General features: G+C 40.5%; 1 long non-coding RNA gene across 4 annotated transcripts in view; it reads right to left on the bottom strand.

Annotated features, from left to right (window-relative positions):
- Positions 1–386: 386 nt before the first annotated feature.
- Positions 387–23,408, bottom strand: part of LOC140686869 (uncharacterized) — an 82,041-nt gene continuing 59,019 nt past the window's right edge. For 2 of the 4 annotated variants that reach the window (XR_012060843.1, XR_012060845.1), the window contains one exon: positions 9,693–9,878. This is a non-coding gene — a long non-coding RNA (uncharacterized lncRNA). Of the gene's footprint in view, positions 428–6,988; positions 7,214–9,692; positions 9,879–23,408 lie in introns of those variants that run through there. The other 2 variants (XR_012060839.1, XR_012060847.1) reach the window with 2 other exon arrangements.

Genomic DNA, 23,408 nt, shown 5'->3' with positions numbered 1-23,408 from the left:
TGACAGAAGACAGGTGAGAGGCATATAGCAACAGTTCACAAAGAAGGTATGAGTAAAGTTGTTTATCCAACCCCCGAAAAATTTCCTCCAAGAACCGAAAACTCTGAATTTTGAAAGTAAAATACTATCATATAAAGAAATAAAATAAATAATCCTCTTCATCAGGGTGTTAAGATCTGACTGCAGAGTTTTCAGCAGGCCATACTGAATCCTAGCACAGAAAAATCTGGTGGACTAGTGGTGAGTAAGTTCCAGGAAAACGGCAGTAATTCCTCCACTTGTAAGAGGACACACACTCAATTATTGAAGGTGATTGTAAACCACATGCTGAAGAAATTCAGAAGATTCAGGCACCGTTTCTAGATGGTGATGACACGGAAGGACAGCTTGGATGCATGCTTCTAACTGAGTCACCGGCATTCTTACACTGCAGGGGGAAAAGTAGGCCCTCAGCCAAGAGCAGAGATTTTCCTGTCATGCCTCCCAGGCCATGCCTCGGGGACTCAGTGTCCTGTATCCGTCCGGCCCCAGGCAAGGACCCGCAGCATGGCCCACCCAAGCAGGAGGGGCACTGTGCTTGAGAAAGCCCATCCCAGATGGGAGCAAGAGTGGCTGGTGGGGTTGTGTGAACCTATAAATGCTCATAGAAATACACCTGCATGCATTCAAGTGATAAAATTAAGGGTAGCAGGCTATTTAACAAAATTTCAATTGTCAGTTATAATGTTACCATTCTTTTTCTCTTGCCCCCTGCACTCTGAGACAGGCTTACGCTCTCTCACACCTGCAGCTCTGATGCAATAGTTGTGAAATCATTTTACTTTGCTGCAAGTGTCTTTGCTCCCCGTGTCGCTGTGACTGTCGTCTCTTAACACAGTCAGGTGTCTTCCTGGATCTCTCCCTGATTTCCTTCCTCCTGCTTCTCAGATCCTGAGATAAAGAACAGGTGAAGGCACATGACTAGAAAAGGCACTGTAGAGTTGACCAAAGTCCTCAGTGACCCCCTAGGTGAGTGCTGCCCTTACCTTCGATTCTCAAGGTTCTGCCCAGGGTGACATCCAGACAGGAGAGAGTCTTGGGCCCATTTAAAAGCTGTGTGGCTTGGGTGCGGGAAAAAGTGCAGCAGCTGGTTCCGTAGCCAGGCCCCTCCCCACCTCTGCTCCTCTCTTACCCGAGGCCCCGCTGCCAAGCCCTCAGGCTCCCTGACGTTCTGTCCTTCTCTTCTACTCTACTCCAAGCCCTTTTCCTCTTCCTGTATTCCCTGATTATCCCCAGCTGGAGTGATTTTTCCATCACAGTATCTGAAAAATTTTTCTGCAGCTGAAAAAGAGGTCTGAAGAGGTCAATGCACATATGCTGGTTCCTGAAGAGATCCCCTGTTTAGGGGCACTCTCACCAACAGTCACGGGACATCAGACATGTTGCAGGGTCGGCCACCCCCAACAAGAGTTTGCTGTGACACCAAGGAATGCACAGCATCCCTGTCACAAAGGTGTATTTGACACACTCATCCGTTATTAAGAAGCAAAAGTAAAAAAAATTGCTCATGTTTCTTACTAAAATTATTTATGAGGTAGAAAAAGAGATTGCAATACAAAAGAACAAATTTGACTCCATGTTAGATGTGTTCAATTATTTTTAAACCTGTACCCTGTTTTCTAGGCTCAGACTTGATATCTCTGCACCTTTTGTAAAAGAAAGTTGCCTTTAGCTTGAAATATCCAGGCTAGCCTATTGTCCGGGCTCTGATCTTTAAGGATGTTAGCTCTTCTACACTTATGTAGAGATGGCAAGTTGCAAAATAGAGAATAACCTTTGTTTTATTTTGGAGGGTTTACGGGGGCACCATAATTTGACCGACATGGACAGCTGCAAGTACACAGGATTACAAGGAGAAACAATTTGTACAGCAAGAAGTTTGCAACAGCCAACCACATCCCCAGCACTTTTTAGTATAAAAGGAGACTGAATTCTGACTTGGGGTAGAGAGTTCTCCTGGATATCACTATGCCATTTTCTGGGTCTGCCAGCTTTTCAAATAAAGTCACTATTCCTTACTCCAACATCTCATCTCCCGATTTATTGGCCTGTCATGCAGCAAGCAGAACGAGTTTGGACTTGGTAACAAAATGACTGCATTAGAGGTAGTATGTCTCCACTGTTTCCTCATTTCCAGTATGTCACAGCCTATCAATTTTATATGCTGTTTAACAACACAACCAAAATACCTATTATACGGAATTGATTCCACGGAAATAAAATTATTTCTACTCCTTCAAAACTTTTTTCTTTTCTATTTTATTTTGTTTTGCTTATTGAAAAGAAAATTCAAATCATTTATTTCACGTATTTTTTATAGCTACATACTGTAAATACTACAAAGATATTTAAATTGCAATAAAAATTGTCCGTATATTAGTATAAAGATATATACACAATCAATGCAGATTAGGAAAGGAGTGGATATTTACTGAATATCCACTGCACATCCAGTCTTTTACAAGCATATCCTGGAATATAAGCTCTGTTATTCATGGGCCCCCCACCCCCATTCTCACTGCCAAGACCCTTAGTAATCAACTACCAAGGCATAAGCATAGAACCACGCGATCATTATTTTAGGTATAAATGAGGGAATTAGCTCATTCAATTCTAGAACAGAAACCTTAAAATAAATACTGAACTTGTTTACAGATAAAGAAAATTGGACACAAAGAAGTACAGCTTCTCCCCCAAGTCACAAAGATAATAACTAGTAAAGGCAAGATATGAACTCATCTGCCTGATTCTAAAAACTAACGTGGAAATCCCATTCGACTGTGGAGGGTCCAGCAGCACAGCCTATCACCCTATCTTTGTTCAGATCTAGCTTTAGACAACCTGAGACAGCACACCATTCCTATGGAACTCGAGGGCAAATGATAACAAAAAGGATTTTATATTCAGTAGTTACTTAGGTCTCATTTATATAAAGTGTCAGCAGGTCAGCAGAAAACTCTGGAAAATATGAGTGGGTCCAGAGTTTTTGCTGATAAGAAACTCAATCTATCAGGATAGAGTGACCTTCCCATGAGAGGTCTCATGAAAAGGCAGCTGAGCAATGAAAAGTAGCAAGACCATGGAACTCAAGAAACAACGATCCCTGCCATCCCCTTCCCAGTTGCCTCCTCACCCTTGTGGACAAGATGGCAGAAGACCCAGGTTCTTGTCCAAGTTACACCAACATGGATTCTCACCCATAGAATGTTACGACTCTATGCTGCCTTAAGCCTTTTCCAACTCAAATATGATGACACCAATATCTCAGCAGGATGTCTATGTCTCCACTTTCTCTCTTCTATTAGGAGACTATATCTATGTCCAAAAAGCAGAAATCCAATTAAAAGCACCATGCACAAAGCCTGGTGAAATTATACGTAACAGACTTTGTCCTCACGCTCAGTGAATGAAAACTCAGAAAAAGTGGTCCTTCTCCCTCTGCAAGTGGGAGGTAGCCTGATTGTGTGTTTGTGTGTGTGTGTGCGCGCGCGCGCACATGTGTGTGTGTAAATCAAATACAATGTATTCTGGGATGTGTACAGATTTTTTTATGTTACTCTCATTTCGTGAGGATGAGACAACCTTTAAAGTAATTTGAATCTAGTGTTCTGAGAGAGTCTCAGGCTGTTTTGGTGGAGGAGGGGAAAGGGGAAAGTAAAGGAAGAAAGAAGTAAATGAAGCAAAGGAGTAAGAATACTGCTAAGGAAAGGCAAGACATTAATTTTGTTCCTACTTGCATCACACACAAATTAGGGACCAGCTTTCCCCCATGTCTTGTCAAGCACTGAGTTGTAGAAGAAGAGGCGACAGCCCATTTCTCACTGAGCTTGTGACTGTACGTGGCATCTTATAGACATAAATTATTTACCCTGATCAAACACTCTAGCAGCAGGCCGTAATTCTCCTATTTTGAGAGACAGGAAAACAAGAATTGAAAGAGGGTATATAACTTGACAAAAGTCAGAGGACCAGTAAACTAAAGAGGATGAATTCAAACTCAGATCTGAATGCAGAGTCTGATCTTCCCACTCCCATGTTTCGAAAATCCTTAACACAGGCTCCCCAGCTCCTCTGCATTGATCCTGGCACCAAGCATTTCCCATGGTGATGGTCTCCAGTTCACACAGACACAGCGTTCTGTGCAGCCAATAACCTCCAATCGACCTTGATAATCTACCTGCCACGCCCACCAGTCTTCACCATACAGGCAGGAAAGCTGGCTTTTAAGTGCATCCAAAGCCATCCCTGGTTTATCCTGGACTCTTCAGCGGCTTTTCCAGTGTAAAGGCAGCCATGAAAGTGCTCACAGTTTGTACATGAGCCACACTACCTCTCTCCATCTGTCTCCCCACCTATACTACTTAGCTATGACCATTTTGAGAATCTTACAAATTTTTAAAAACAGAAAAGAAAGGATTCTGTAACAAGTACTTAATACTTACAAGTTTAAATGAGAAGTTACAAAGTGAGTATTCACAAACCGAATCTGCCTTCCTAGGTGTCAGTTTTAACAGTTAAAAAACATAAGAGCAAAAAATTCTCACTTACAAAATTAACAAAAACATCAACAATAATCTGGAATAAACTCAAAAACAATGCCCATGTTGTACATGCAGAAAGTACAGGAATGTAATGAGGGGTGAAGTAAGAGGTGTGAATGTAGAGACATCAACATATTGTATGGAGGAAAGCAGTTTTGTAAAGATGTATGTTCTCCTAAAGATAATTCAAAACTTACTAAATAATCCCATGACAACGCTTATCTGTTTTTTTTTTTTAACTAGAAAAAAGTAGTTTAGAATTCTTCAGGAATAATAAAGTCATAATACTAGCCAAGAAAATTAGGGATGGAAAAAAAATCAAAAAAATTGTGCTGTCAGATATTAAATAAGTTTTTACAATATGTAAGATATAGTGCTGGAGTAAGAACGTAAGATTGACAGAAATTAACCGCGTTCTCAAAAAGAGACTCTAGTGTACATAAGTATTTTTTACAGGTGGGATTTCAAATCAAAGAGCAAAGTATGAATTCAATAATTGTCTTGGGACAATCAGAGAATCCCCTGGAAAAAACAAATTCTATTCCAATCATTATGACAACAAGAAAAATTCCACATAGTGATGTAAATATTAGAAAGTACTAATAACAGCAAATACAATCCTTTGCTCATATTAATTCAACTTCTCCTCAGTATAACAAGTACCATTATCATCTCCAACTTAGAGATTAAAAAAATCTACACAAGAGCTTTATAACATTATAAGAAAGTATTTCTAAGAATAATATCAAGGATAAAACCCAAAAAGAAGACAATTACTACCTTAAGATTAGTTTGGGCCACAATAAAAATGAACCTACTGAACAAAATGAAAGGCTAGAAATTACAAGAAAAAGCTCTGTGATACATGTTGATGAAGACATGGGGTTAATGTTCATAACAAACAAAGAGCTGTCACAAAGTAATAAGAAGCTCCCTCACTTAAATGTGTGCAAAGGACAAAAGGGATCATTCACTTTTTAAAAGTCAGAAGGCTAATGAATGAAAAATGCTTAATACATCACTGGCCATCAAGTGCAAACTAAAACAATGAAAAAGCACTTCTGCTCATCATATTGGCAAATATTTTTAAAAGATATTCTAGCTAGTGTCCATCTTTGAGAGAACAAACTGTGAGCGATCTTTTTGGAGGACGACATGTCAATGGATATGTAAACTCTGAAAAACTTTTGTACACACAGACTGAACTCCACTTTTAGGAATCGTTTCATTTAGAAAAAAATCAGTTCAAAAAGATGTACTCATCAGAGCATTTACACAGCACTCTTTACAATGGTGGGAAGAAAAGCTGAAGTGAAATCATATCCAGCGATAGAGAATTGGTTCCATAAGTTATTCTACATCATTTCATTCCCCACTGGAGAAGGAATTCCTAGTCAATTGAAAGGGCCTGTGATGCATGTAATTGTCACATCCAGGGACTAAATTTCCAGAAACCTTAGCTAAAGGAATACTCATACAAGATCACAGGAATGTTTGTACAAGAAGGATGCCAGTCAACCACCCTTTCTGACAGTGGAAGATGGAGAAAACTTAAGTGTTCACCATCAAGACAATGATGTGTTAAATAACGGCGAGCTGTGGGCACTAAAGTTCCGGTGTTTCGGCGTGGTCCAAGGCCTTGTCACCAGTACTCTCCCACTAAAGGTGTCCTTACACAAGAGACCAAACCTGCACATCAGGAGACCCCTTTACTCTATCTGAAAGGACCGGGTGAGTCTGGAGGGGGAGGACGTCTATGATATATACCTGAGTGAATAAACCGAGTTGCAGAAAACATACAGTATGGCCTTATTTTTCCATAAAGCATATATACACACACATATACATAGATTTCTCATATACATTTATGTATGTGTATATATATATGACATAGGCATAAAGGTCATGAAATATATACTCCACATTGTCAGCAGCTTTTACTCTCAGGAAAAAAGGGGAAGGGAAGTAGGGGACTTTCGGTACCACAACAGATCTCTTTTCAGTATTCCAGTTAAGTTTACTTGGAATATAAAAGTTTACTTAAGTCCAAAGAAAAATGGACGATGCCTCCACAAGACAGAATGCTATACTGGTCATTAAAAATCATGCCAGGGGAGATAGAATATTGTAGAAAAATGTGTAATAAGCCGAATGGAAAATGGAGGTCTCCACACAGTATACAGGCACACATTGCTCGCTGGTTTTTATGACAGAGGTAATACACACTGATGAAAAGAACAGAAAATAGATGTTAAAGTGTTAATTATTATCTCTGAGTACTGGGACAAGGATAGACACTTTTGACCCTTTTTTCAGAATTTTATATTAAATACACATTATTTTTCATCTGAAAAAAGCATTTTTAGATGTCTAGTACTGCACATTGGAAAAAATACACGAGTACTTACAGAAACAAATAACTAGGAGACACCGCAGCACCGTCACACAGTGTAGAAAGGGCGATCCTGAATAACACCGCGCAGTTACATAAGGACCCACAAAGTGAGAGCACCCGCTGTAACAGGGCGCGGCCCCCTTCTATTTGTCAGTTGTGTCTTCAGGGCTGAGGCAGTTCTGAGCACGGCCAGGGTCAGTGCTGGTGTCTGGATGGATGCCACTGAAGGTGAGGGCACCTGCAAGCCGAGAGGAAGAACAGAAATCATCCTCTGCTTTTTCTGTCTTATTTCTTTGTTACTTTTAAAGAGAGGAGTAGATAAGATAAACTGAATCTTCCCTACTGAAATTTCAGTAATGAAACCGTTTTTAAAGTGTTCACAACTTATATTCTGCCTATAACTGTCTTTTCAACAAAGCATCATATTTATTACATGCTAATTAACTCAGTTAATTAACTACCTGTTGAAACCTATTAAAGAACATGAAATACACTACGTGAAAGCAACAAGCCTGCAGTGACTACCTCAGCTGTCTTGACGGCAGTGCAGTCAGCCCCCACCATCACGTGGCCCTGAGCTCCTGATGCTGGTAAGAGAGCACGCTGCTGCCTCAGATGGAGAGAAACTTTAAAAGCATTTTCTGAAATCTACAGCACTGACAAAACATAACTGATAAAACCCAGGCTCCTTTGAGGCTGTCATTTCCGTTTCTGGCCAACAACCGTCAATGAGCAGAAACACCCCATTCCCGAGTCATGGGACTCACGTGGGCAGCAGTTTTGGAGAAATTTCCAGGTATAGAATTTAAACCAACTATACATAAAACTCTGAAAAAGAAAAGATGCAATACTCTGATTTTGGAAGACACTCAAAATATTCTCCTAAGCCTTGGTAGTTGGAAAGGCTGGGCTTCTCCTAAGCCAGTTATTTATTTCACAGCCAGTGAGCATCTCCCACAAACCCTGCTTCCCTGTGTCTGCTGGGAGCCTCAGGCACAATGATGCTTTCGATCTTATAAGTCACAAGGCAGATTCGTGTGTCACAAGCCTGCAACTCTCACACAGGCTCAACTCTGAGCCTCACTGTCTGAACTTGGCCCCATTTTCTCACCTGTTTATTTGATATCTGTTCTTCTGTAAGCTGCCTGAAATGCTTCCTGGAACAAGTCAGAAGAATGAGTGGGTAGAGAAACGGACAGATGGACAGGTGAGAGACGGGCAGACAAACAGAGAGACTCCAAGAGAAGGGGAGAAAACAAAATTTCCTATGCAAAACCCTCTTCTAGTCAGGGAAGAAAACCACCACGAAAAAGTGTGAAGAGGCAGGTGGCCTAGGACTGTTTCCTGGATTCCATGAAATGTCACACCAAGAGATGAGAGGGTAGAACTATAAATAATAAAAGAAAAAAAGCATGCATGTTTGAAAAATATATCTACATTATGTACTTTCTAAAGAATAGATTCAAATCAGCAAGGCTCAATAACACAATCCTTGGGTATTTACAGAAGTGAGAATCCCATCTCCAATCCACAAAGCATCCCTTTGGAGCACTGAGAGTCTACACGGGGCGGTCATATAGCCATCACCGCAAAAGCTGTGCTATCCTGCACTTACGAAAAACGAGCAGCTGTGCTCGGGCTGCCCACGAGCGTCATTTACAGCCCACAGCACCCCTACGGGGAGGGATGACTTGCGAGCCCTGTCTCTGCAGGACAGAAAACAAGTCTGGGTGAGGCTAAGCCGACCTACCAGTTCTCTATCTCACAGGACTTGTCACTCCAGAGCAGGACTCGAACTCGGACCCACGTTTGTAACCACAGTACTACCGTACTTTATGTGCTTTTTGTGTGTATAATACATTTGTTTCTGGCATGAAAGTGTATTTAATAAATGATCGGTTGTCTTGTCTATCTCATTAGCTCACAATCTTTATATTTTTGAAATGTACTCTTCCCCTGGAGAAATGAACGGAAAGAGCGGTGGTCAGAATGACGTGGGGCTCCATTCTTTATCTGTTACCTCATCTCATTTAAGTCCCCAACCAGGGAGAAGGAGCAAATGTTCTCTTCAACTTTTAAAGAGAGTGCACCAGTGATGGTGACTTACTCAACTCCAAAACCAAGTCTGGGGGAAGGACACATGCAGCAACAAGAGCAGTATCACATGTAAGAAGGCGAAAAGAGCTCAGGGGATGGCTCAATGGGTCAGCCTGATTTAATTTCAATTGATAATTCAATAACACACTCTAAAAATACTAGCATGCAATGGATTTGCTCTTTCTTGACATCTAGCAAGTTTCCACAGCCCACATGTAACATTATCATGAACTAGTGAAAGGAAGAGTCCACAGACAAGGAAAATCAATGCCACAGGCAGGCTGAAACCCAGGCTGGAGGAAAGGAAGAGAAAGGGCATAGTTAAGAAGAGGGGAATGTCTGGGAAAAACACATCATAACAAGGACTCTCAAGCATCATCCAGCAATCATATAATCATTCTTTCAAGAGAGAGTTACTTAGGTCTTATTTTGTGCGAGATTTTACAAAGGGCAAAGAGAGACCGCAGCGTCCATGGTGGCAGCAAGTTGCGGGGCTATAATACAATTCTAATCCCGGTACGTTGCACACTTGTCCTCAGTATAAAGGCAAAAAATAAAGTAAAATAATACTATGTAAACTCTACACATTGCTGAAAAAAAATTAAAGAAGACCTAAATACCTGGAAAGGCACACCACGCAAATTCCTGGATCAGTTGACAGCATTCTTGTGGGGGCAGCGCTTCCCAGAGAGATGCATACATGCAACGTGGTCTCGATCACAATCCCAGTGGGCTCCTCTGTAGTAACTGTCTAGCTGCTGCTACAATTCATATGGGAATTCGAGGGTCTCAGTAACCAAAACGTACTTGAAAGAGAAGAACAAAGTGAGAGGACTTGTAATTCTGAATTTCAAACCTTACAACTGTATCTCCAAGTGAGATTAGAGGCCATTTTTAAGTTATTATTGTGTTTATCCTTATTTTCTAAATTCTGTACAATGAATATACCTGTTACAATAAGAAAAATAAAAAGTAAGGTATCTTTTAAAACATGCACACCGATTCATTCATTGGGAAAAAATTATTTTATCAATAAAGAGGTAAACAAATATCTAGTGAAAAAGGACTATTTAAAAACAAGTGTGCATTTACAATTTTCATAAATTGAAAACTGAAAAGCACAAACACATCAAGTTTCTAGGGAGACTGGTGAAACATATTAATAATTATTTTAAAAAATTCTAATTGAACAATGAAAACTCAAGAAAGGGAAACTCGTGATTGACAGCCAACAGCAAACACGTGGAGAGCAAAGGCCTAGAAATCACTGTTTCTTTAACTCTGCTACTAACTCAATAGGAGAGAAAATTCCTCACTGAGGGGACAGTGGAATCCCATGCATAAGATACGATACACAGTACAAACTACAGTAGTATCGGGAGTGAATATCTTAGAAGAATCCTGAAGTAACAATGTTGCTGAAAACTATAAAAACACTGACAGACAGATTAAAACACACAGTCATATATATTATATAGAAACATATGAAGTCTGCTCCCATGTTGCATAGAAATACAAACATATATGTTCATTTATGGGCACTGATTACTTTATCCCAGGTAGAATATTTCAACTAAAGCAAATAATCAATATTACACTCCTCTTGTCAAATCTACTTGGTAAGTTACTCTGCTATGTAACCATAATGTGTCTAAGATAGATCTAAAATTACTGAAAAAGAGCTTTGTACGGTTTCTTGAATTCTTTTCAAAATTCCAAGCTTAATTTTAAAATAGATCTGAGCATTATTTCTATATTACCTTTTCCCTTGTGAAATGAACAACACAGTCTGTTGTCAAAATTCTGTCCTTACAATGATTCACGAGCACCGTATCCTCACAAAACTGCTGGACAGCAAGGAACTATCCAGACACTGTGACCAAATAAATGAAACACAAGGAAGACAGTGACCCTATTCTGGAGGGCTTATAGTCTGTGTCAACACTGGGGTTTTTACTTGATTGGTTTGATTGGGTAGCAAAATAAAATCAATCAAGTACTTTCTTTGAGCATTCTATAAGTCATGACTGTTTTTAGTGTCACTAGCAGGAAAGACTTAAGCATGACTTGATTAGGTCAACTAGCAACAATCATCACTGGAGAGTGAGTAATAAAGAAGTAAACTGATAGCAATGCTTCTGCCTACATGAGACCTAAAATAAATCTATATTGATCTCCGAAAGGAAAATGAGGAGATGAGGTCCCCAATGAGAAAACAAACTAACAAGAAATCAGAAAATGAAAGGCGTTTTCATTAACGATTCCAGGCAGTAGTGGAGCACGGTGGTGAAGATCACAAATGCTGGGGACAAACATGAGGGTCTGAAATCCCACAGCACTGGGTAGCTGTGACACTGATATTTCAGTGAAATTTTCTGCATCTCAGTCTACTATCCATAGACTGGGGACAAGAACCGCACCCATCTCCTAGAACGTTCCTACAAATTAAGTTATTTTATATATAAAAGCTTAAATAAAATACCTCAGAATTTACATAATACCCCAAAAGCCCAAGGAACAAAGAAAACAGAGATAAATTGGAGTTCATCAAAATTTAAAATTTGCTTCAAAGGGCACCATCCAGAAAGTGAAAAAACAACACACAGGAGAAAATTTTTTCAAGTCATTTATCTGATAAGGAATTTGTATCTCCAAATGAAGAAAAAAAAACCCTATAACTCAACAATAAAAAGGCAACTCAATTAAAAGGTAAATAAAGGATCTGAAAAGGTATTTTTCAAGGAAAATATACAAATGTCCAATAAGCACAATGAAAGAATGTTCAATAGCATTAGCTGTAAGGGAAATCAAGTCAAAACCACTAGGAGAAACCGCTTCACACTCACTACAATAGGTTACAATAAAAAAAAAGGGTAACAAGCACTAAAGAGGACACAGAGGAAGCGGAGCACGCAGCCCTTGCTGGTGGGGACGTAACACAGCGTGGTCACTTTGGAAAACAGCCTGGCAGGGCCTCAGAGAGTTGAACATTTGGTTTCTGACTGACCCAGCAATTCTGCTCTCTGGGCACACACGTAAGAGAAATGAAAACAAATATCCACATAAAAAATCCCACATGAGTGTTCACGGCGACATTACTCATCACAGCCAAAAAGCAGAAACAACCCAAATGCCTATCACCTGATGAATGGGTAAACAGTGGGGCCCAGCCATAGAGTGGAATGTTATACAGCAATAGCAAAGCATAGAATAGTGACTAAGGCCACAACATGGGCAAACATTGAAAACGTTACTCAGTGTGAAAGAAGTCAGTCACAATAGACCGTTGCACTTACATGAAGTGACTCGATTTACATTAAATGTCCAGCACAGGCAAATCCACAGAGAGAAAAGTGGCTCCTTGGGGCTGGGGGAGGATGGGGAAGATGGGAATGTCTGCTTATGCATACGGGGCATCCTGTTGGGGGGATGAAAATGTTCTAAGATTGAATGGGATGCACAATTCTGGGCATAGAGTAAAAACCGCTGTACATTTTAATGGGTGAATTGTATTAAAACTCTTAAGAACAAAAGGACCTTGGGCCAGTATCTTCCATAGTAAATGCAAATTGCTAACTTTTATTAGAGGAAAAAGAAACTGCCCTCAGCATGAAAGCAGGAGATCAGCAAATGTGAGTTAACCGAAATTGGACAAGAGCATTTCACTTGAAACAGTTGCTGAGTGTACACGAAATATTCAGAAATAGGAAAATCACATTGACATCACGAAGAAGGATTCTGTTTCAAATGCAGATCAAGGATTCGGCAAGCCCAGCTGCCAGAAATGACCAGAGAAGAAACCTGGTTTATTAAACTAGCACCAGAGACAACAAGGAATGGTGATGAGGAAAGCAGGCGGTGAATACCTGGAACAATTTGCTACAAATAATTTCTCCACCGAAAATTTAAAAATAAAATGAAAGTGATGAAATGCTCTGTTGACATCACGTGAATGGGCTTCCTTCGGTGCTTGACTGTCCTGTAACCCCGATTGAGAGACTCAGGAGAATCAGCATGGCTCCTGGGTGTCCCCAAAGGACTGCCCACCAGCACGCTGACCACCATCACATCTGCCAGGGTTGAATTGCAGAGAAGAGACCAAGTTCTGAAGGGCACAGAAAATGTTGACAAGGGAAGAAAAGGCTGAGGTCAGTCCTGGGACAGAGGCCCTCTGAGCAGAGGCCAGAAGGCTGCAGGTGAACCGCAGTAGACCTGGGGCAGGAAGGGATCACGAGGGAGCATATCTCAATTCTCTTCTGTCTCTTCCTCTGGTAGGAGAGATAAAGCCTGCATCCTTCTCACCTGGAAATGTGGGTTCTGGCTGGCAGAAGTCTTACCGACACGGAATGATTATTAAAGACTCTGTGGAAAAAGTCAAGAAACCAAGAGGGAGTAGGGAGCCATCTCCATGAGCCTCTCAAATGCTCCCATATTTATTGTGTATAATCAAAGGAAAAATTCGTTTGCAGTTGTGAAATAATAAGGAGGAAATTCGGGAAAGACAGGATGAGGCAGAGATTATAGAATACACAATGAGTAAAAAGGATTAGTGTATCTTTAGGGAAGTCATGGGGTGAGGGGAACAAGATACATTTTTAGATATGTTCATTACAAAGCAGACCACCAGACCAGCCAGGTCCTTGTTTTGGGGATAATACACTATCTAACAACACACAAGCCCAGCGTTTATAGATGAGGGTCTCGGTCCTTGCTTTGCAACCAGCAGAGTGCTATCTAAAACCTCAACTACACAAGCAAAGCATTGTCTCTGCTTTTTAAGGCAAGGAGACTGGAGTGGGGATGCACAGGCACTTGCTTGCAAAGCAGTATCAAAGCATATTTTTTCTTCTTAAAATTCAGAGGCGACTGGGGTGTGTTACAATTTGTTAACCCAATCATGGGCTCCCACATGGAACCATTATGGAGGACACCCTAGGATGACAAATACTGGATGTGGGTCTTTTCCTGCCATCTTCAGCCACTCTAGCAGGGTCTAGGCACATCCGAGAATAAGGATCCTACAGAACCACCCACACTCTTAACTCCTGGTGCTTGAAACTTAATTTTAGCTCTACACAACTTAACATAGAAAAGTTTCAGAAATAAAAGATATAATATTCCTTTTATATCTCATCATATTTCTGATTTTTCTGATTGCTCTAAGCTACTTCTACTTGGTAAAGCACCTCATTCTGCAGCTGAATTCAGTAATTTCCATTGTACATTTCTAGCCAGTTTGGGCTCTCTAACTTCTATTGGTCAAATACCGATACACTTAATTGATTTCTTTGTTTATCAATTTCAGCCAGGAGGAGAGGGAGTGTCACTCTTTTCCTCAGCCCACCCTCAACTCTTTTCTCATCAACTCAGGCCTCCTGAAAACAAAACAAAGCATTTTTTTCCCTTCTACTCTTTCCACAAACCCAACATGAAACATCAGCCTGGAGAAAGTATTCAACACAAATGTTAAAACAAAAATCTATAAACCTGAAGCCACTCCATCTCCGAATCATGATACACAATGACATGAGAGTAAGTGTGTCAGGCACAAAGCATGCGGGAGTCTGACCACCTGATTTCTATTCTTCAAAGGAAGGAAGGTTTTCGTATTTTCTATTATCATTCTTGGTCATTGTTTCTGATTATGCCAAAAAATAATTTATGAAATAATTATGCACTGCAATAACTGATTTTTATTGTATCAATTTTAGAAGGCATTCAGAGGGGATAGGAAAACCCACCTCTGTAAAAAATGCAATATTTCTTCCCCTGTTAAGAACATGTATACAAAATGCAACAGAGAATTCAAATTCTTGTGGAGAGGAGCAAAAGCCACAGAATCAAAGCAAAGTCATTACAATGAGTCAATTTAAAATTCACTGGACAAACATGTTCAATGCATTCAAATAATTTTAAAGACAGGCTGTAAACCATTCACTTAATGATCTGCAGACTAGAGGAAGAATTTCCCTCTTTAACAGACAACAGATATCAATAGGGTGCCCCACCAAACAAGGAGCAGTGAACAATCAGGTTTTTAACAGTTCTGAGAAATCAGCATGTTCTAAAGATCAAAATCCAGAAATTTTAAACATTCATTCAAACCACAATGAAACAAGCACTTAAAGAAAAAAAAAAAAGAAACTAAGCACATAGATCATGTAGACAGAACAATGAGAATTTCTTGTACTGCTGGAAGAAAGAACAGGCTATAGCCTTTTACTTGAAAAATAAAACTACTTTTAAAGATAACTGCTAAAACACATTTCATCTTTCATGTTGCCTTAAAAAATCTGAGGTACTTGTATCTGATCAGAAAAGCAATTCTGAGTAATAGTATGTTAAAATTCAGTGCCAGTTTGCTTTAGAAGAAAAGAGAAAAGTTACTGTTTCTCATTCTGCACAAAGTTTAAAGAACCTCCCTGCCTCTATCTCCTCCCATTTCCTAAGCTCATGCTCCCTAACCCTTCTGAAACAAGTATGAGAAAGTCCTATTCCCAATATGCCAAATGACAACAGAATGTCAATTTATTAGTGTAAATACATGCCAACACCTTGAAATGGAGGAGAAAGTTATCAGAAGTCTATATGGAATTTCTTTCTACCTTCCTGAAATCACACACACAAACGTTCACACAGACACAGACACAGACACATACCCCCTGGATTACTGGGCACTTCCCAAGCTTAGTATCTACAACTTGTAGAAGATAACTTTGTAGTTAATTTAAAATACAAAACTGTCAGCTTTTGAAAGCCTTCATCATCTGCTAAACCATCTAAATATCAAAGAGACCCAATTAGCCTTCTCTGTAGAATGTAATTTCCCTTGATGGCAAAACAGACCCTAAGAAGTACTGGATCAAAGATTCGTGTTTATCACTACCTATGATCGTTTTTAAGCACATTAACAGATTCAGAAATGTATGTCTCAACAACATTTATTCCTATTGAAATAGCATACGTCTTCAATTGTCTATACAGTGACTAGGTCCCATGATGGTGCTTAAGAGCTATTTTGTGTATAGCAATATATATTTTCAAGCGCAGAAAAGAAGGGTGTGTATTACTCAGTTGTAGAGCACCTGCTTAGCATGCACAATGTCCTGGCTTCAGTCCCCAGTACCTCCAAAAAAATAAATAAAAATAAATGCATATTTAAAAATAAGAATAAAGTTATAAAAAATGCAGACTAAAAACCACTACAATCTAGGTGCTACAATTATACTAAAAAAACAAGTGTTTCTATCAAATATTAACTATATGTCAATCACAGAGACAACCACAAGTCACACCTGAAGCATCAAGTGTGATTCTCAGCAACCTTACTAAGTAGACACGGATGAGAAACCCGGCTCTGCGGATGAGGAGACGGAGCTCGGAGGAGCCGGGGACGCTGACCGTCCTGCTCCCCGTGACACCGCGTCAGCCCAGGGCAAGTGCTGACAGAGCTGCACTGAGGGGACACCCAGCTGCATGGAACCTTGGGGCACTGGGGAGTCCCAGAAAACACTAAAAATTGTTCAGTGAAAAACCAGCTCAAATATTTTACACTGTGCCCCATCCTTTAAAGAGGGAACATGACTGAGACCTTTTTGATGCCTCCGTGTCCTTTCTGCCATCATCAGTTACTTGTCCTCACAGCATGACCAGTGATGATCTGAACCCCATATGAAGTGTACTCAGATGGTAGAGCTTTTAAAGCTGTTTTATGAAGTTTGTAGACTCTGTCTATGCCTCACACAGGCGGTCATCCATCACGTCTCACCGGTGTGGACGTACCACCTAAAATCACTCCTTTCTGCTTTTTAAAATCCCTTCATCTACTCCAGAATTTTCAACAGCAAAGAAGCAGCTCAACCACAGACAGTGGACAGTTTTTCAACAAATGGATTCGAGCAGCCCATCTGACTACCTGGAAGCCCTTGTCTTCTATTAAACCCACTTTCAGGTACTTCATCATTTTCTGATTGGCGGACTCGGCCTCTGACTGGCCTAGTCAGAGAGCTCCCAACCTCACATCCAGGGGTGGCAGAGGACCCTGCGGTTGGGGAAAATCAGTGAGGAAGCTGGACAAACTCCAGCCACGTCTGCACGGGTAGAAGTGCCACAACGTGCTCAGAAATTATACCGTCATCACCCCTGGGCTTCCATGGACTGGTTTCACATTAACCAAACTCATGAGACACTGATGCAAGAAAACCAGAAACTTAACTTATTAATGTAACAGAAGACGTGGATCTATGAACCAGACTGAAATATCAGAGTTCAACCATGAGTACATTTTCTCCTCCATGGCCCAATCACGGGCAGGCAGTCACATGGCAAGCATGGACAGAAACGGAGCAGAAAGGGTTTCTAGATTAACTCAATGGACTAAATATCTATTATACAAACAGATCTACTGCCCAGAAGTCAATTAACGCCAATCACGGTGCACTCTCCGTGGACAGTGGCCAAGACATGACTATGAGCACCTGTGTAACTCTCCTTTCCCTGTCCTTTCTAGGCTAACAGATGCACAGATGTACAAAGATTCAGGGATGCTGATAATGTTAAACACCAAAAGCCCATCTCTGGGAGCCTCAAAACCAGGCAGCCAGGGTTTAAATACCAGCTCTGCAACTTACTATTTCTGTGATTTTGCCAACTTAATTACCCTCTGTGTGCCTCAATTTCCACACTGTAAAACTGGGATAACAATCAAACCTTCCTTACTCGCTTGTTGAGAAGATTGAAGGATTCATTTCTGTAAAACTCTCAGAAAAGAATGTAGCATATTTTGGGTGTTCAACAAATGTCAACTTAATATCAAAGTGATATACAAGTCTCCCCTCTAATCATCTAATGTGTTTCCTGGCTAAACTAAGTCCCAAATAAAATCCTTATTTCTCCTTTTATAAACTCTTGGGGAGCACCCTTATTTTCCATCCAACCACCTGTTTAAACTGAGGGAGGGGATGCCTCCTAACCACTCCTCTGGGCCATGGAGAGTGCTTCTTCCTTCACACCCCTGGCCCACAGCTAGCACTCATTACACTAACAGAGTGAGGTGTGAGTCCGGGGAGACAAGCAGGGCATGTGAAACCCTTCCTTTCACTCCAGTGTTGGTCACCATTGGGAAGCACGCGGGATGCTCAGCTCCATGGCAGGAAAGCCCTGTGCATGAAGGGGCAGGTCATCTCAAGGGAAGGCTCGCTGTGGCCCAGAGCTACATGGGACAGGGTGAGTCTCTACTTCTGGTACACAGTATCATGACACGCATTTTCCCACAGCCTTGAAGTTCATGGAGAACTTGGCTTCATCAGTAACAAAGAAGACATTTATCGCCTGTCTACTCTTTTGTGTCATCTCTCAGTTGGCTGCTGGAGACAACATGTGTGTAAGTATTGGATCTCCTTAAGCCCCAAAATATATGAAGTAACAAATAATTCTGTGGCTTAACGTTGGTTCAGGGCGACTGTGTAACAGTTCTGATTCTGCTGATGCTAAATTATGTGTATAGGAAGTATGGAACCTCCTCAAATATCTTTCATCATAAAACCATCTCTTCTTATTTTCCTGTTTCTTAGTAATTGCCAAAGACTCTCAAATGATGGCTTCACACAAAACACCAGCTAAAGATTATGAGCACTGTTGACATACCCACTGTGGTAAACACTGCACATAATTTCTAATTCTCACAATTCTACAAATCATATATGAATGTCCCCATCTCACAGACGAGGGAAAAACTCAAAACGAACTGACTCAGGCTCAAGTGGCTCAGTGGCAGCGCGTGCAGGCAAACCAAAGTCAAAAAATTACACCCCTTCGTATATGTACCAAATCTCCAACCACCAATTAACACACAGCAGCGGGGTCAAAACTCAGGGAACTCAATACACTTTTCACTTTTAAGGTCCTCCAGATGCCGATTCTAGCTCTTTCATAAAATCCCGGCTCACTGGTTTCTAACACTAGAAGAAAAGCTCGATTTTGCCATTGTTTGCACAGCAAGTCTGAAATGTTCACAGTGAGATGACAGAATAAATCTAAGATATAAGCAGAATAACTTTTCCAGTTAGACAGACATAATGGACATTGGGCTATTCTGAAGCATTAAGCAAATAAACCAAAATAAAATAACGTTGTTTAAGCCTTCTTTTACAAACAGGAAAGTTAAGACTGTAAGAAGGTGCAACAGTGCCACCTATGGCTAAAATGACCTTCCAGGTTACCGGGAAAGATGCAACACAAAAATTGCCTGTAGGATCAGTAACGAGAATCAGATAAATAAACGCTTATGTAGCACATGCTGCACTTTGATTCGGGGGAAGGGAGGGATATTCAGTATTTAATCTGATATTGCTAATACTCCTGAATATAAACATAAGACATAGGCTCATGGAAACTCATCTTAGAAGAGGAAAGAATCCAGTTCAGCCACTTCATTTTACAGGAGGGGAAACTGAGACATGGGATCTGTCCTGGCAATCAGCAGCAAAGCTCTCCTATGCCTCATGTCTTGCACTGTAACAAAAACCAACAGATCTGTACTAGGCCTATATTCATAAAATTCACGTTTGTATGTTTCCAACACTAGGTTATCTAAGTATCTTGCAAAATACTTCTCAAAGAGCCAGGATATCATACAAGGTTGTTGCCATACAAAAACATTTATTTACATAATAAAACAGCATGAGATTTACTCTCTCTATTAAAAAAGTGACATGTCAAATCAAAGTTTTGATATTTTAAACCTGTTAAGAATGCAGGAAAAAAAATCAAAATTTTCTTTAATCACAAAAGAGAGGAGCTTATTCACTGAAAATGATCAATTTGGATTTTACTAAACTTAATGGATCTGGTCAGAATCCCACGAATTTAAATGTCTGAGTGGATGGTTACACGGCAACATAAATTCTGATTTGTAACAATACATATTCTGTGTAAATAATCTTCAAGGTCATCTGATGAAGGCAATTTAACTAGTCCCTGTCTCACTAGAATGATACAGATTTCAATAAAACTTCATACTACAACAACAAAAAAATGAATCCTTGTTACTTTAAACCATATTCAAATATATCATATATATACATATTGAATATGCATCAGAAAGAAGCGACACTCTTTAGTATTCAGAGTTGATCCTTCTAAAATATCTGTCATTATGACAGCACACTTTTATTAAGCACCTCTTGGGTTCTTTGTATACAAGGCGTCTAACTCTCACAGTCAGACAAGTTAAACGATTTTACTCAAATTTCACAAATGAGGAAATGTAGTTAAGCCATGAAAACAACTTACATATTCATCAACAGGAAAGAAAAGAGTAAAGACTTTACTTTCAATATTCACTGACAATCTTTTATTCCATATTAAGACTACATAAAACCAATTCAGTCTTTCTGTAAGTATTTCTGTCAATAAGGGCCACTAGAGAAAAACAAGTAACATCATTAGCAGTGGTTGGACTTTCAGAGCCCACTTCTCTTTTGCACTATAATTATTTTTAATGTTTTGTTTTTAGTGCTTACAGAGCACTAAAATAAAAAAAAATTAACTTTTTAAGTAATTACCTGAGAATTAAAAATTTGTGAAAATGAACAATTTTAATTTCTGCCCTCTGTCTCACCTTCTCAATGGTGTCTCTCCTTTGAAGGCCTCATCAGGCTGAGATCACTAAAATCGGCCATTTATGGAATCACAGGAGTTCGGGTAACCACTTAACGGGAGGCTGATTAGAGGAGTAATTAAGAATGCATCCTGTACAGCCTGGGTTCCAGCACCAAGCTAGCCACCGCCAGCTGCGTGTAATTTGGGACAAGCTGCCCAAGTCTCAATCGCTCAGCTGCAAAAATGGAGACACTGATACCTACCCTCAAACACCTGCTATGAAGTAAAACATGAGGAAAGCATTTAAGCCTTAGGTAGGTGTCCACTCACAGCGAGTTTGGTCATTATGATGATGAGGATGATAAATTAATCTCGACCAAACAGGAGAAATCACCTTAAAGGAGAAACATTTTAAGTCAATGAGCATTTCTTTTTGGATGGATTGCAGAATATTCTATTGATTTTTTAAATAAACCAAATTTTGTCCATTAATTATAGATTTACAGGTTCATGGACAAGTCTCCAAAAAAAGAATTAGAGGCCTCAGACCTCTGTAAACTAAGAAGGTAAATTTGAAAAAAAGTCATGGAGGAGATTATACCTCATTTGGGAGAGTATGTGCTTAGCATGCAGGAGGCACTCAGTTCAGTCCCCATTAACTCCATTTAAAAACTTTGTTTTTTAAGAAATGGAGAATTAAAGCAAAAAGATGGAGGAATACAGAATTTTTTAGAGACTCATCTAAGATTTAAGATGGGGAAGAAACCACCCATTTCTCAGAAGAAATCTTGAGGACTATGTAAACTGGATCTGAGATGTCTAGTCTTCTAACATTATTCATGAATTCATATAACCAAGTCTTAAAATTACCTGATAATGCACAGTGGTGATACTGATCATAACAGCTGCCATCACGGATCAAGCTCCGGCTAGGAATGCTCTGTTCTGACATCTCTGCAACTGAGACCTCACCAGGCTGAGAGCACTAAATTCGGTCATTCATGAGCATCTAGTGTTAAGTCCTCCATTTGTGCTTCTCATTCCCCCCTCACCAGCCCCTCTGAGGGGCGCACTGTTTTCATCTTCACCACCCACAGATAAGGCCACTGAGGCACAGAGACTAAACCCGTTCCAGGTCACACTGGCATTAAAGGACGTCTGTATTTCTGCTGTTCTGCTTTTGACAAAGGAATCTGAGATATTAATTCAAGGCAGTCTGTCAGGTCTTCACCCCAAAGAGCAGATACTATAAATTCCTGATGTAGGATGAGGCTGCTGCCGCAAACTGACTCAGCTTGAAATTAATATCCAAGATGAAGCAGCAGATACAGGTAAATATTCACGACTGTCAACTCCGCTCACGGGTCTGGGTCCTTCACTGCCTGAACGGGGGTGAAATCCCCACCCGTGTCTGGGAGGGAAGCGCGGCTATTCCCGGGCTCACCCAGGCTTCATGGGCTATTTACCCCCACAGACTGGTCTCAACGATTAAAAGCTCTCAAGGTTTTTACACCATGCAAAACTAAAAGACATTTCTGCAGATGGAGCACTTTCTGAGGCTTAAAATTTTTTGCCTACACTCAGCCAGGGGGAAAAAAGAAACATGACTCTACAAAGTCTCTGAGCCTCACCACTCACAGGAGTAGAACGGCCTCAGCAGAAGGTGACTCTTCACATTGCAGGGTGAGAACAAAATAAAGCCGCCCTACAACAGGCAGTCCCAGAGACAGCGCTCAGCAGTCTTCTGCGCACTCACGGTTGTGCAGCCCTCACCACCATCTATTTCCAGAACACTTCATCACCCCAAAAGAATCCCCCTATCACTAGCAGTCACTCCCTAATCCCCCTCCACCCAGCCCCGTGCAACCATCACCTGCTCTCTGCCTCTGCATGTGCCTTTTCTGGGCATTTCAGATCACTGAAATCAACAATATGTGGCCGTTTGTGTCTGCTTCCTTTCACTTAACATGCTGTTATCAAGACTTGTCCATTTTGAAGTAGTATCAGCATCTCTTTCTTTTTTTTTTTTGAAAATGTTAAAGATTATTAGAAGGTGGTAAGTACTATCAAAAACAGTAGAGAGGAGCATAAGTGATGTGGTTTCAAAGGGAAAAGGGTGGGTTGAACAGTCAGGGTGGTCTTCCCAAAACAGGTGGCATTTTTCATTTTCCTCTTTTTTTTTCTTTTTTATTCACTCTTACGTGTGAATAATGTTCCACTACATGGAGATACTACATTCTGTTCATTCATTCAGCAGCTATGTATGGACGAGGTCCAGAAGAATGAGTGTAAGAGGTGACTAGCATGGATGGCATTTAAGCAAAGGGTAAAATGTGCTTTCAGAAAAAATCCAACAAAGAGAAGCACAAGGAAATTCAGTGCGTTTTTGAGCAAAGTGCTTGCTTGCTTCGGCAGGACTACCGTGCAGGGCTGGGGCGGATATTGGCAGGAGTCACGGTGAGGGAGTCACCTTAGAAGACTCCTCACTGCAAGCAGCTCAGCCAATTCTCCTCCCTCATCCTTTATTGTTAGAGCAATGTTCTAGGTTACTCTTATTTCAAGTAATAGCATTTTAACTGCACATCTCCATCAGACCACATTATCTCCAAGCCACAGAAAATCATTCACTGACCGGAGCAGCTCCAAGACATAACGGTGATGGATCAGGGAATCCTGCAGCATTCCAGCCTGCAGGCACAAACCCCACATGTGCCCTGGTGATGTCCAGAAAATAA

This window comes from Vicugna pacos, chromosome 18 (assembly GCF_048564905.1).
Source record: "Vicugna pacos chromosome 18, VicPac4, whole genome shotgun sequence".
Taxonomy (NCBI): Eukaryota; Metazoa; Chordata; class Mammalia; order Artiodactyla; family Camelidae; genus Vicugna; species Vicugna pacos.
The sequence above is the reverse complement of the archived record's forward strand: the minus strand, read 5'-3'. Positions and strand labels throughout refer to the sequence as shown.